Source organism: Magnolia sinica, chromosome 16 (genome assembly GCF_029962835.1).
Source record: "Magnolia sinica isolate HGM2019 chromosome 16, MsV1, whole genome shotgun sequence".
In the NCBI taxonomy this organism is placed as follows: Eukaryota; Viridiplantae; Streptophyta; class Magnoliopsida; order Magnoliales; family Magnoliaceae; genus Magnolia; species Magnolia sinica.
Window position 1 is genome coordinate 35545009 of NC_080588.1, and position 12798 is coordinate 35557806.

Genomic DNA, 12798 nt, shown 5'->3' on the forward strand with positions numbered 1-12798 from the left:
TAATGTCTTGAACACATATACCAATGAGCTACACAAGACATAGATTGAGGTTTTGGCACCACAAAATTTGATAACCAAAGGAGCATAAAACCATAGCACTTACAAATGTACCCCGCCTCGTACTCTATGAGATTATTTACAATAGGCGGGGGTGAGTACACCTTCCTGCATGATATCTCCATTAAATGCAAGAACTATGGATATTAAACAAGGGGTAATTCAACTCCTCCCTAAGTTTCATGAACTAGAATCTGAAACTCCATACTTGCATATGAAAGAGTTCGATGAGATAATATTTACATTACACTTCCCAAACGTGTCTGAGGACATAGTTAGAATGAAATTGTTTCATTTCTCTTTGAAAGAAAAGGCTAAGTCATGGTTATATTCCTTAAGACCAAGGTCCATTGATACATGGACTGAGATGACAAGGGAGTTCTTTCAAAAGTTCTTCTCCTATCATAAAACAAATACCTTAAGGAAGGTAATCATGAATTTTACGCAAAAAAAGGATGAGACATTCTTCCAATATTGGGAGCGATTTAAGGATCTTATAAATTCATATCCACAACATGGCTATGAAACATGGCATATAACAAGCTTTTTCTATAAGGGATTGACTTCACCCATGCGTCAATTTGTGGAGATGATGTGTTTAGTGTTAGATCACTTTTTCAAGATTGGATGTCGTAAATAGTCACTCCATGAACACATCGTGTTACATAAATCCCCTAATTGCGTCATTGTGTCGCTTTGAGATGCTCGCATAAATCCACGTTAATGTGGGACACACCAGTGAATATCTATATAGTGAGAGTGCGGGTCGAGCCGGATATCATAAACTATTTTCCACATTATGATAAGTGATCATTACGTATGATGAGCCGCACACACTTTGCTTGGCATACATTCATATAGATTGTTTGCGCATACTAATATCTCTTGTAGGGGTGGAGTACGTGACATATCAGAACCCTAAAGTTACTTTTATGCATCTTTTAAATCATTGTTAATATTAAAGGATAACCATCACTCTGAGTAGGGCATTGACCCTCTCCCAACCATACAGATTATGCAGGTGATGTATAGATTGAAGACCTAGTGAACAATCTCCCTAAGGAAAATTAAGTTGAAAGAATAAGAAGATAGTTTTATGATTTAGTTTTATACTTCCGCTATGAACTCGATAAATGAAATAAGCTCCCATTGAGAGGGCATTTGATTATTTACTGAATTCTTTATTTTGATGAAATAATCAATACAATCGATTTTATTCTTATGAATGTTATCTTCATGAATGTATCTGGTGTAATCCAAATGAAAAAATGTACAATTTCCAAAGCATCCAATTTATACATTATTAACACCCGATTTTCTTGGGCATGAGTACAAACTCTGGCCGTGAAAATTCAGGATGTTACACTATGGTTGGCTAAACCTCTTACCTAGGGCTATGAGGTGAAGCTTGTAGTGTGTTTAGATGATTATTTTTCTTTGATTCTTATTCTTATCGAACCTCATTAATTTCTAATTTGATATTAAAGGAATATTTTCACTTTTCTATGATTTATTATGACTCAAATTACAATAGATTGTGTGACAGCTTTGGATATCTTCTTTTTCTATTTTAAGATTGTGAGATTGGTAAAATACTGTTGTTCACGATCGTCTCCTAAGCATGGTAGGGTGATGGAATCCCTTCCAATCATCACAATTCTCCTCCATTGAGAATTAGGTCAATGAAAAGTTTAGATTTGATTTAAATTGCTTTATCTTTCAATTGGATATGATAGGACTCCAATTCCAATTGTGTTCCTTGAATAAAGTAAGGTAGCATCTTGATAGCTACAAGTGGATCATTAACACCTAGTTCCCACCTTTAAATTCATAAGTTTTAATCAACATTATTAACACTCACTTTCAATTATTTCAAAATTCAGATTTAGATCTTCTTCTAGTTCTAGTTCTAGTTATTTTCAGAATATGGATAAGTTTAGTCCCTGTGGATTTGATCTTGGTCTTACTGAGTTATTACTACATCGTGACCCTACACTTGGGGTTGTGAACACAAACCGACCTTGAACCTACCTCAAATTTACATAGCTACGTTACGCATCGGTCGGACCGAAGTCACCTTCAGTCAGACTGAAGTTGAGTTTGAATCATGACAGGATTCTGTTCAGTAGTTGCTTGATTTCGGTCACACCGAGCTTGGGTTTGGTCGTACAAAACTTAAGTTTCGGCTGGACCCAATTAATCCTCGGTCGAACCGAATTAACTCTGAAATTCGTCATTCTTTGCTGGAGCTTTTTGTGCACCCGGTTGCACAAAATCCTTCCTTCGGTCAGACTGAATTATCTTTCTGTTGAAATGAATTAGATCTGAATTTCATTGTTTGGTTGCTGGACTGTTTTGTGCCATTTCGGTTGGATTGATCTTGGGTTCGGTCAGACTGAACCTGTTGGCTTTCTACTCCAGATTTTAAAATCTTTTAAGTCCTTTCTTCGTCCATTATACTTGGTTTCCTTGGATCTTTGGCATGTGAATTCTTCATTCTTGGTCTATTAACATCCATCCTTTGCCTTGGTGATTCTTAAGCATCAAATCTATGCTTTTAGCATTATTTTTAATCCAAGCTCTCAGATTCACCTTGCAATACAAACATGTATAAAACGTACTATTAAGCATTATCATGTCTATAAAACCAAGAGGTAAATAGGGAAAAATATACAATATTTGACGCTCAACATACTCCCCAACCAACATTTTGCTAGTCCCGAGCACAACATGTGTGAAGAAATCTTCAATTCTTAATGTTCAAACCTCTTTCGGAAAATAATCTTTGTGTAAATAAGTATGAATGAGTATAATCCATAGAGGTGAGAGTGAAAATTCGAAAACCTAGAGCTGAATCAATCAAGTAATCAATCAAATATGTTCTTCATTAATCACTTAAGAGCATAAGTATATCAAAATTTTTCAATGTGCTCAGTAATTTCCAACTTACTTTCCATAAAAAAATACTATCATTTCATAATGTTAGCCATGCTCATCACTTCAAGATTAATTGAATAATCAAGTGCTGATTCTGAACTTATCCCCTTTTCCTTCTTTTTTCAGTTTTTGATTTTATATCGACGGTCTCTTTTTATTCATTCTTTTCAGACTTTACATCTTTATTCTTTTTAGATTATTCATTCTTTTAATTCTTTTTTCAGTCTTTTTCATTATACATGACCTTTTTGTCAATCTCACTGTTTTTTAACTGGTTCTTTTCATCTTTTTAAGGTGGATAAAATTCTCCAGACTTAATTCTTAACATTTATCAATGATTCACATACTAACAATAAAAAATTCTAACATAATTCACAGAAAGCAGATTGAATGTGGCTTGTGACTTACATTAACATGATATTCAAACTTCCTCTTAATCAATTAATTGCAAGAACTTAGACGATAGTTTACTCGGTTGATCAAACTCTAACAATTCAAAATTCAATCTCTATCTTATCATCGTACTCAAAGGCATTTTTAAATACACAAGCTATCACTTTCCGAATAGATTTTTAATTTCAGAAATTGAAAATTTTTAAAATTTTTGCTCAAAGACTAAGAAAACACTAATTAGTTTACCTAATCCACACCCTCAACCTAAAATCTACATTATCCTCAATGTATTAACATATTCAATAAGAGCAAAATTGAGAGCAATGAAAATAAATGGGAGTAGATGAAGAGTACCTGTGAAGTGAATACGATCTTTCAATAAAATGTGGTTTTAGTGACTAACTAAATTGCAAAAAGCAAACTAATCCTAAGAATGCAAATAAATTTTAATTCTAAAGTAGAAAAACAAGGGAAAACTACTCAATCATGTATCAAGATTCCTCCTCCGGCCAATATCTTGATAAATTTCTCAATAGATTTCTCAATAAGATCATCCAAAAGCCCTTTTTGCAATAGGCTTGGATGCCTTGATGCATGAATGTTCAGAGAAATTTATGAACCTTAGTAAAAAATCATCGTTTAAATCCTTGAGGTATCCAAAGTATATAAGATTCACCTGTGACAGAAAAAGTTTCAATGTTAGTACACCATGGTGAATCAGAGACTATGAGTAGGTGAAATTCAGAAAAATTCTTGTCAGGCATTGTAATCTTAATACATTTCAAAGTTTCAGACTTCGGTTCAATTTTTAGCTTCTCCTCCTTTGATGGTAAACATTCAGAATTTGTGAAAGGAGGGGCTTCAGAATAATGATTCCCTCAGTTAGTATTAACTACCGAGGTATTGTCTCGCAGGGCATTCACTATGTCTTGAATCATATAGTCATTAGAATTCTCAAAGTGTGCCAAACAAATTTTTAAAGAGTTGAGACATTCAGTTGAAAGGGGCTCATTCTCCAGATTGAGGTTTGTGATGATATGCCCAATGACTCCATCTTCTTCGAGATTAAAAATGAGAATACTCTCTTATTCTTTCTCAAGGTGGGATGAAATCACCATCGGGTATGTCTCTTGTTGACCTAGCTAAACATGTTTACGATCATTAGGTAATGGTTTCAGGTCAAGCTTTGGTGCCTTGAGACTAGACGGTAGAGGCACTACATTGGTTTTGGGCAATTTCTCAAATTGAGGCCTCCTTCAATTAATTTCAAGTACCAGCTTAGCATTAAGCATGACATCCATCTTCCTAATTGTGTTATCATCCAAATCTGGGGAGTGGGCCAAGCACATCTCTAGAGAATCAGAGTATAGATTCAGGGTTGCTTTATCTTTCATAAAAGAGTCGATCATGTTAATGTCGTGGATATCATTAACATCTTATGACTGTTTGCTCATGTTGAAAAAGATATTAAGCTACACGTCATGTTCTGAAGGATAAACTCATAACTCCATTCCTACAATTAATTATGGTGTTTGATGTAGCTATGAATGGATGACCAAGGATGATAGGGATCTGCGTGCTCATATCTACGATAGGTTGAGTATCCAGGACAATAAAATATACTGGATAGTAGAATTTGTGGACCTGAACCAACACATCCTCAATTATCCCTCTCAGTACACAGACCGAACGATTAATAAGTTGTAATGTGGTCCGGGTGGGTTTTAATTCACTTAGACCTAATTGTTCATATACCGAGAAAGGAATCAAATTAACGCTTGCTCCCAAGTCAAGAAGTGGGGCTACGAGGATCTTTATATTTTTGTGGCATATCTTGCTTGAGGATGACACTCACCTTTTCTATGAGAAAAATTCTCTGTTGAATAGTCTGTCATCTCTTGGTTGTATATAAATCTTTCAGAAATTTGGTGTAAGAGGGAATTTGTTTCATAGGGTCCAGCAGAGGGATGTTGACTTTCACTTGTATTAACACTTATTAATATCCTGTGAGTTAGCTAGAGGTTTTAGTGTAATCAACCATTTGGGGAATGGTATAATCGGCTTGCTTACTTTTTCTAGTTCTTTCTCATCTAGGGCATTGTTAGGTCCATCATTCTCAGTTCCCTCTGGGTCCTTAGGCTTTTCAATCCTCACCGGAATAGATTTGTCAATTATTTTTTCATTCTTAAGAGTGGTGATAGACTTGGCTTGCTTCATTTGATTTGAAGAGCTTGGGTCACTAATTTCACATTATGGTTTTGGATTGGGGAGGTGTTAGGCTAGAAGCATCCCTTTCTCCCCAGTTTCTAAGTTTGACTTAATCCTTTGAATTGATGATGCAAACATTCCCATTGTTATTTTGATATCCTGGAATGCTTGTATCGTGTTCTGGTTTAATAGCTCTTGGTTTTGCATGAATTTTTGAATCGTATCCTCTTTAGGGTTACTTTGATTCAAAATTTGGTTAAGGATCCCTTGAGGGGTAGTAGTTTGTTCGTTCTTACAATTGAAATTTGGATGGTTCTTCCAACTTGAGTTATATGTATTTGAGGTGGGTCCACTGAAAGGTCCTTGGTAGTTGTTCATGGCATTCGATTACTTATTTAATATTTCTTGAAAAGTAGGTATTGTTGGATAATTTTCAGTTGTACGTACGCTGCAAGCACAAATACTGCAAACAACTTCCTTAGCCTTACCCTTCTTAAGTTCCATGGTCTCAATTTTCCTTGTGAGATTGGCCACTTTAGTATTTATATCATCTTCCTCTTTCAAAATATATATTCCACCTCTCTTCTTTGATTGAGTAAGCTTAGAAGTGATGTTGGGTCTTGGGGAGATGTCCCATGATTATGCGTTTTCAGCAAGTTTGTCAAAGTAGTCCCGCACATCATCAACATCTTTGTTCATGAATTCCCCATTGTACATCATCTCGACCAATTAGCGCATGGAAGATGTTAGTCCATTGTAGAAGAAATTTTTTATGCGCCATGTTTCAAAGCCATGTTGTGGGCATGAACTGATAAGATTCTTGAACTGCTCCCAACATTGGAAGAATGTCTCATCTTCCTTATGGGAGAAGTTCATGATCGACTTCCTGATGGTGTTCGTCTTTGAAAAGGCCTAGCTATATGTCCTAGAGGGGGAGGGGGGTGAATAGGACTATGATAAATTTAAAATAATAACAGTGGAATAAAACAATAAAATAGCCAAGAACAGGAAAGATAATAATTCACAATACAGAATGTAAAGCAATCACAAAATCTAGTTGTTCTAAGGACAACCTTTCACCATAAAAATTAAGGGTTTATGGTAGGACAACCTTACTAGAACAATTAGAGTATTAAAAGATAAAACTGTACAGAAAGGAAATAACAAGAATTGAAATCTAAACTATTACAACATTCCCCATAGTGCTTGAAATGTAAATATTACAACATTCACATCCACACATGCATCCCACAATTTTGAATAATAAATGATATAGAAATTAAGTAAACATTTAAACCACAATACACAAAGAATTATAGTGGTTCGCTTGTGTGTTCACCAACTGTTAAACAACAACCACACAGATTGCTACTCCACTCCTAATATCCTCACATAAGGGATATCAGCGTTCACTATGAAAATAGGTTTCACAGGTTCACCTAAAACACAATTGTGTCTTTCAATGGGCTTACACAATTTAAAAACCCCACTTCTGAGTTTTCTTGGCTCTCCTTAGATAACCAATAGATTGAGATTTTTCTGGCTTAATCTCAAACAAAAACCAAAATGAAGGAAATTTATAATACAATAAAATACCTAGATTTCTCCTTTCGTAGTAGCTCAGAAGAACTAATCGGAGTAGAAGTTCGAATGTGGAAGTTCAATCTCCAATACTCACTTTGAAATGGTTCTAAGTTTTAATTGATTTTAAATTAAATCCAATTAGGGCTAGCTCTATTTGTTTTTGATTATAAGAAGTGGAATATCTCAATTCCTCTTTCAAATTAGATTGGAATGCAGAAACAAAATCAAATAAGAAAAAGCTAATAAAAGAGAATATTAAATATGCACAATTAGCTTAAGAATGAACACAGACTTATCTCAGAGCAATACCTTGATTTTACTTGAATTGCATTATGAAACTCTAAAATTCGTCGTCTATTTATAGTTGCAGAAATCGCATCTACGACTGGTCCTGAGGACACTATGACTGGTCGTAGACCGAACAGATTTTTGAAATTTTAAGCGCAATTAGATAAAACCGTTTCACGACTGGTCGTAGGGTGTCCACGACTAGTCGTGAGCCCTCCACGATTGGTCGTGAGCATCCTACGACTGGTCGTGAGGTACCTGATTTGATTGCTGTAGTTTGAGTCGAAGGTGCACGATTGGTTCTAGAATGAGTCGACACTGTTCCTATGACCGGTCAAGAAGTCTCCAGGACTAGTCGTAGCTCAACCAAAAAATTTTAAAAAATTGCAACAACTTAGGACTGGTCTAGGAATTTCTTAAACTAATCGAGCCAGAGCTAGGACTAGTCGAACAGAGTTCAGGACTAGTCTTAGAACATACCAAACATCTATAAAATGATTCAATTTAAATTATGTATACAAAATGACCCACCCTAAGGTCAATCTAAGGTCAATCATACCTTGAAAGTGAGGTATGAACATTGAGACTTCATTTCTTCAGATGATAGTTGACCTTTGAAGATTGTGAAGCTTGAGATCTTTCTACTTGATGTAACCTTGAGCTTGAGATCTTCTAGAGCTTGAATTACACTTCATCTTGCATTGTACATTAACTTGAGTCTTTGAACAAGATCACTGCTTTCGTTGTAGCTTGTACTTGCATTTTTTGAAATGGTTTTGAAGTAGTTCTTCATTCTTGACTTGAAGCAAAGTGTTTAGAAAGGTGATGCAATGTCTTGATCATATATATACCAATGATCTACACAAGACATAGATTGATGTTTTGACACCACAAAATTTGACAACCAAAGGAGCATAAAACCATAACACTTACAGTCTTATGGTATGGGAAGAATTTCTTTATGAACTCCCTTGTCATGTCGTTCCATCTGCTAATGGATCGTGGTCGTAGTGAGTGCAACCTAGTCTTACCTTTTTCTTTTGAGGAGAAGGGAAAGAGTTTCAGCCTGATCATATCCTCAGACACATTATGAAAGTGTAAAGTGGCTATTATTTCATCAAACTCTTTCATGTGTAGATATGGACTTTCAGATTTAAGTCCATGGAACTTCGGAAGTAGTTGGATCACCCCATGTTTAATATTTATATTTCTTGCATTGTCCAAAAAAATCATGCAGGAAGGTGTGCTCACCCTCACCGGTTGTAAATAATCTCATAGAGTACGAGGCAGGGGTGCATGATGCACCTCATATTCTCATCCTAGACTTCCTCAATTGTGTGTTAAGATTGATATGCAGCCATCACTTTTATTAACTGAGAGGATCTCAAGTGGTGTCTAATCCGGTGATGGATAGGCAACCCTTCAACTAATCCTCCTTCACTCAAAAGACGTAGAGTGTTATCATGGACCCACTTGGGCATGAAACACTCTTAGCCCTCAAGTAACTAAACCAAACTACTTAAGAAGAAAGAAAACTAAAACAAATAAGAAATCTAGAAAAGAAGAGAAAGAATTGGAAAGAGGTTACCAGATTGGAGTTTTTTATGTTAAGATCCTATAAGACAGAAAAATAATGTTAGTTGCTAAAAATAATTTCAGAAAAAATCCTAACTTAAAAACAAAGCAAAAAAATAAATAAAAAATAACCCTAATCTTAACCTAATTCTAATACTAATTAATCTCAGAAAAACGTAGCCGTAGTCCCCGGCAACGGTGCCAAAAACTTGTTCATAACCCCAAGTGTAGGGTCGCGATGTAGTAATAACTCGGTAAGACCAAGGTTGAATCCACAGGGACTAAACTTGTAAATATTTTGAAAATAACTAGAACTAGAACTAGAAGAAGATCTAAATCTGAATTCTGAAATAATTGAAAGTGAGTGTGAATAATGTTGATTAAAACGTATGAATTTAATTAAAGGTGGGAATTAGGGTGCCAATGATCCACTTGTAGCTATCAAGATGCTACCTTATTTGATTCAAGGAACATAATTGGAATTGGGGTCCTATCCTATCCAATTGGAAGAGAAAACAATTTAAATCAAATCTGAACTTTTCATTGACCTAATTCTCAATGGAGGAGAATTGTGATGATTGGAAGGGATTCCATCACCCTATCATGCCAAGGAGACGATGGTGAACAACAGGATTTACCAATCTCACAACCTTAAAACAGGAAAAGAAGATATCTAAAGCTATCACAAAATCTATTGTAATTTGAGTCACAACAAATCATAGAAAATTAAAAATATTCCTTTAATATCAAACTAGAATTCAATGAAGTTCAACATAAATAAGAATCAAAGTAAGATAAACATCCCAACACGCTACAAGCTTTACCTCTTAGCCCTAGCTAAGAGGTTTAATTAACCATGGACACGATTAAACCAAAAACTCTTAAACAAAACATGAAAATAAACCAAGGAAGATGAAGAAAAAATTTTGGGAGGCTTTTCCACCCATTGACGCCACTCCTTAAACCCTAAAATATGATTTGGGACGTCCTAGGGACTCCTATTTATAGTTGTGAAACACTATCTTTTGCAATGCATTGGAATTTTCACAAATCGACCTTGAAACCCCCTCAATTTTACACAGCTGCATTATGCATCGGTTGGACCGAAGTCACCTTTAGTCAGACCAAAGTCAAGTTCGAATCATGACAGCATTCTATTTCAGTAGTTGCCCGATTTCGGTCACATTGAGCTTGGGTTCGGTCGGACTGAATTAATCCTCGGTCGAACCGAATTAACTCCGAAATTCATCGTTCTTCGCTGGAGCTTTTTGTGCACTTTCGGTCACACTAAATCTTCCTTTGGTCGGATAGAACTTGGGTTCGGTCAGATCAAATTATCTTTCGGTTGAACTGAATTAGATTTGAATTTCATCGTTTGGTTGCTGGACTGTTTCGTGCAATTTCGGTCGGACGAAACTTGGGTTCGGTTGGACCGAATCTGTCTGTTTTCTGCTGCAGATTCTGAAATCTTTTGAGTCCTTTCTTCATCCTTTGTACTTGGTTTCCTTGGATCTTTGGCATGTGAATTCTTCATTCTCAGTCTCCTAAGATCCATCCTTTGCCTAGGTGATTCTTAAGCATCAAATGTATGTTTTTAGTATTCTTTTCAATCCAAGCTCTCAGATTCATCTTGCAATACAAACATGTATAAAATGTACTATTAAGCATTACTTTTCGATGCCATCGAAGAATGAACTTTGATACCATATTTGACACTCAACAATGCCATCAAAGAATGAACTTCGATACCATCGAAGACTTTTCGATGTTATCGAAAAGAGTCCATATAGGTCATTGAGGTATGGTGAATTTTTGATGCCATCGAGGTACGTTCGATGCCATCGAGAACCATTTGATGCTATTGCATACCTGTTCGATTCCATTGAACTAGTCTTTTCAGATAAGATATACCAGTTCAGTATGCATTGACCTATTTTCTGGGATGTACATATACTTTTATCAACAGATTATTATTTGAATATCCAATCAAAATTTATAGGATTTTTTTTTTTTAAAAAACATATACACACATGTTTAAAAAGATGAGGCCATATATTGTCAGATATTACAGTTAGTGCAAATGGACCACAAACCAAATTAGATTGCATATTTTCCATTAGATGATCGAAGGTCTTTAGATCTATATGTATCAAGTGCTGGTTGTTTCATGAAGATCAAAAGTTTTGGTCCAAGTGGTATCAAATTAACACATGTGACGTGAATGGTATAATGGAATGGTTATCAAGTTTTCCTATTAATGTATGATTCTCATTAATCTCCATATTAGTGAAAGGACCATTAGTCATGTGGTTGGTTGTTAACAACCATTTTGATAATCACTTGTAAAAATATCTTATATTCATTTACTTAGGTAGTTCAAAATTTTGCACAATACCTTGAGTAAGATGATAGATTGTGTTTTAGTCCCTTGACCAACATCTTTAGTTAATCCAGACTCAAGAGTTGTTCCTTTCTCACTTATTCTTGATGATGTTCCCTTTTGATGTGACTGATCCATTATCAAATTTGAGAGTTATCATAAAAATGGGTCATGGTCACTAGTTATTTCACTTGGAATAATCACTACAAGTGCCCGAGTTAAGTTTAGCATAACCCATAGGGCAATTGTTTTTATTTGATATCACCCACTTAGTAACCACTTTCTTTGAGCATGATGTTTCAATTTCCTTTTTAGAGTGGTTATCCATGGGTGCTTTGAATTCTCCAAGTAATTGATTCAGATATTCTTGTTTTGGAGAATTCCTTGATTTCTGTATCATTTCTCTGGTTGGATTGGTTTTATATATATAGCTCAAACCGAAAGTGCAGTGGGGCTGTCTAATTGCAATACATTTAAATTTGTAGTGCCCCATCTCTCCGCATGTATAACAGAATGAATTTTCCTGTTTACTACTTGAGGCAGTTGTTTTAATCATCACAGGTGGTATAGGTGTAACGCCCTGAATTTCGAGGGTCGAGCAAAGCTCTACTCCCGGGATCCAGCACATCACTTATGCATATGGATAATGATGTTCAGATTTCGTCCATATTAATGAGTCAAACATGAGTGGGATTATACTAAAACAACATATCATACTCTGGATATAATTAAATTAAGCAAGCGGAAGTCTGAAATATATATATTTAAGTATGTGGGAGTTTCACAAACCTCTAGAGTATGATTACGTAACTGGGTTCAATATATACATGTATTGTTTCAAAATAGACAAAATATAGAAATATAAAGTGTCCAACTAATCCAGATGTCCCTGAAATCCCTGCGCATCGGCACGAGGTCTACATAGACCCGCCCGAGAGTTGAACATAGGAGAACTCCTTATCCATAAAGTCCTGCTCCGTTGCATAGACTTCATCATCACCTGCATCTAAACTAAAGTCTGGTTGGTGTTTTAAAACACAGTCCCAGAGTGAGAGTGAGTGATCAACTCAGTGATACTATAAAGCAAAGGTTAACATGTTATTAAGTCAATCAAGTAGTAATGATAAAGCAACATAACAATCACTTCCTAGCTACTCTTGTTAATGCAGGAATGGAGTGAAAGTAATGATGCATGCCCTCGCATCAAAGCTCCCTCAACAAGCTACTCCAACACCCAATTTCTCATATGACATCACTGCCTCCTGTGCGACTTCCATGCCTTCAAAGTATGTCCTAACTAATGTGGTGCAATGCATAGTCATTTTAGCCCAGTAGTTAATTAAGCTTATTCATACAGCAGATTTGGGAAGCTAGGG

General features: G+C 35.6%; 2 non-coding genes across 2 annotated transcripts; one reads left to right on the forward strand and one right to left on the reverse strand.

Moving 5' to 3' along the window:
- Positions 1-471: 471 nt before the first annotated feature.
- On the reverse strand, positions 472-579 carry LOC131230094 (small nucleolar RNA R71). The gene has a single exon (XR_009163819.1). It is a non-coding gene; the product is annotated as a small nucleolar RNA R71 (small nucleolar RNA).
- Positions 580-6382: 5803 nt separating this feature from the next.
- LOC131230092 (small nucleolar RNA R71) lies at positions 6383-6489 on the forward strand. Its single transcript, XR_009163817.1, has one exon. It is a non-coding gene; the product is annotated as a small nucleolar RNA R71 (small nucleolar RNA).
- The last annotated feature ends 6309 nt before the right edge of the window (positions 6490-12798 follow it).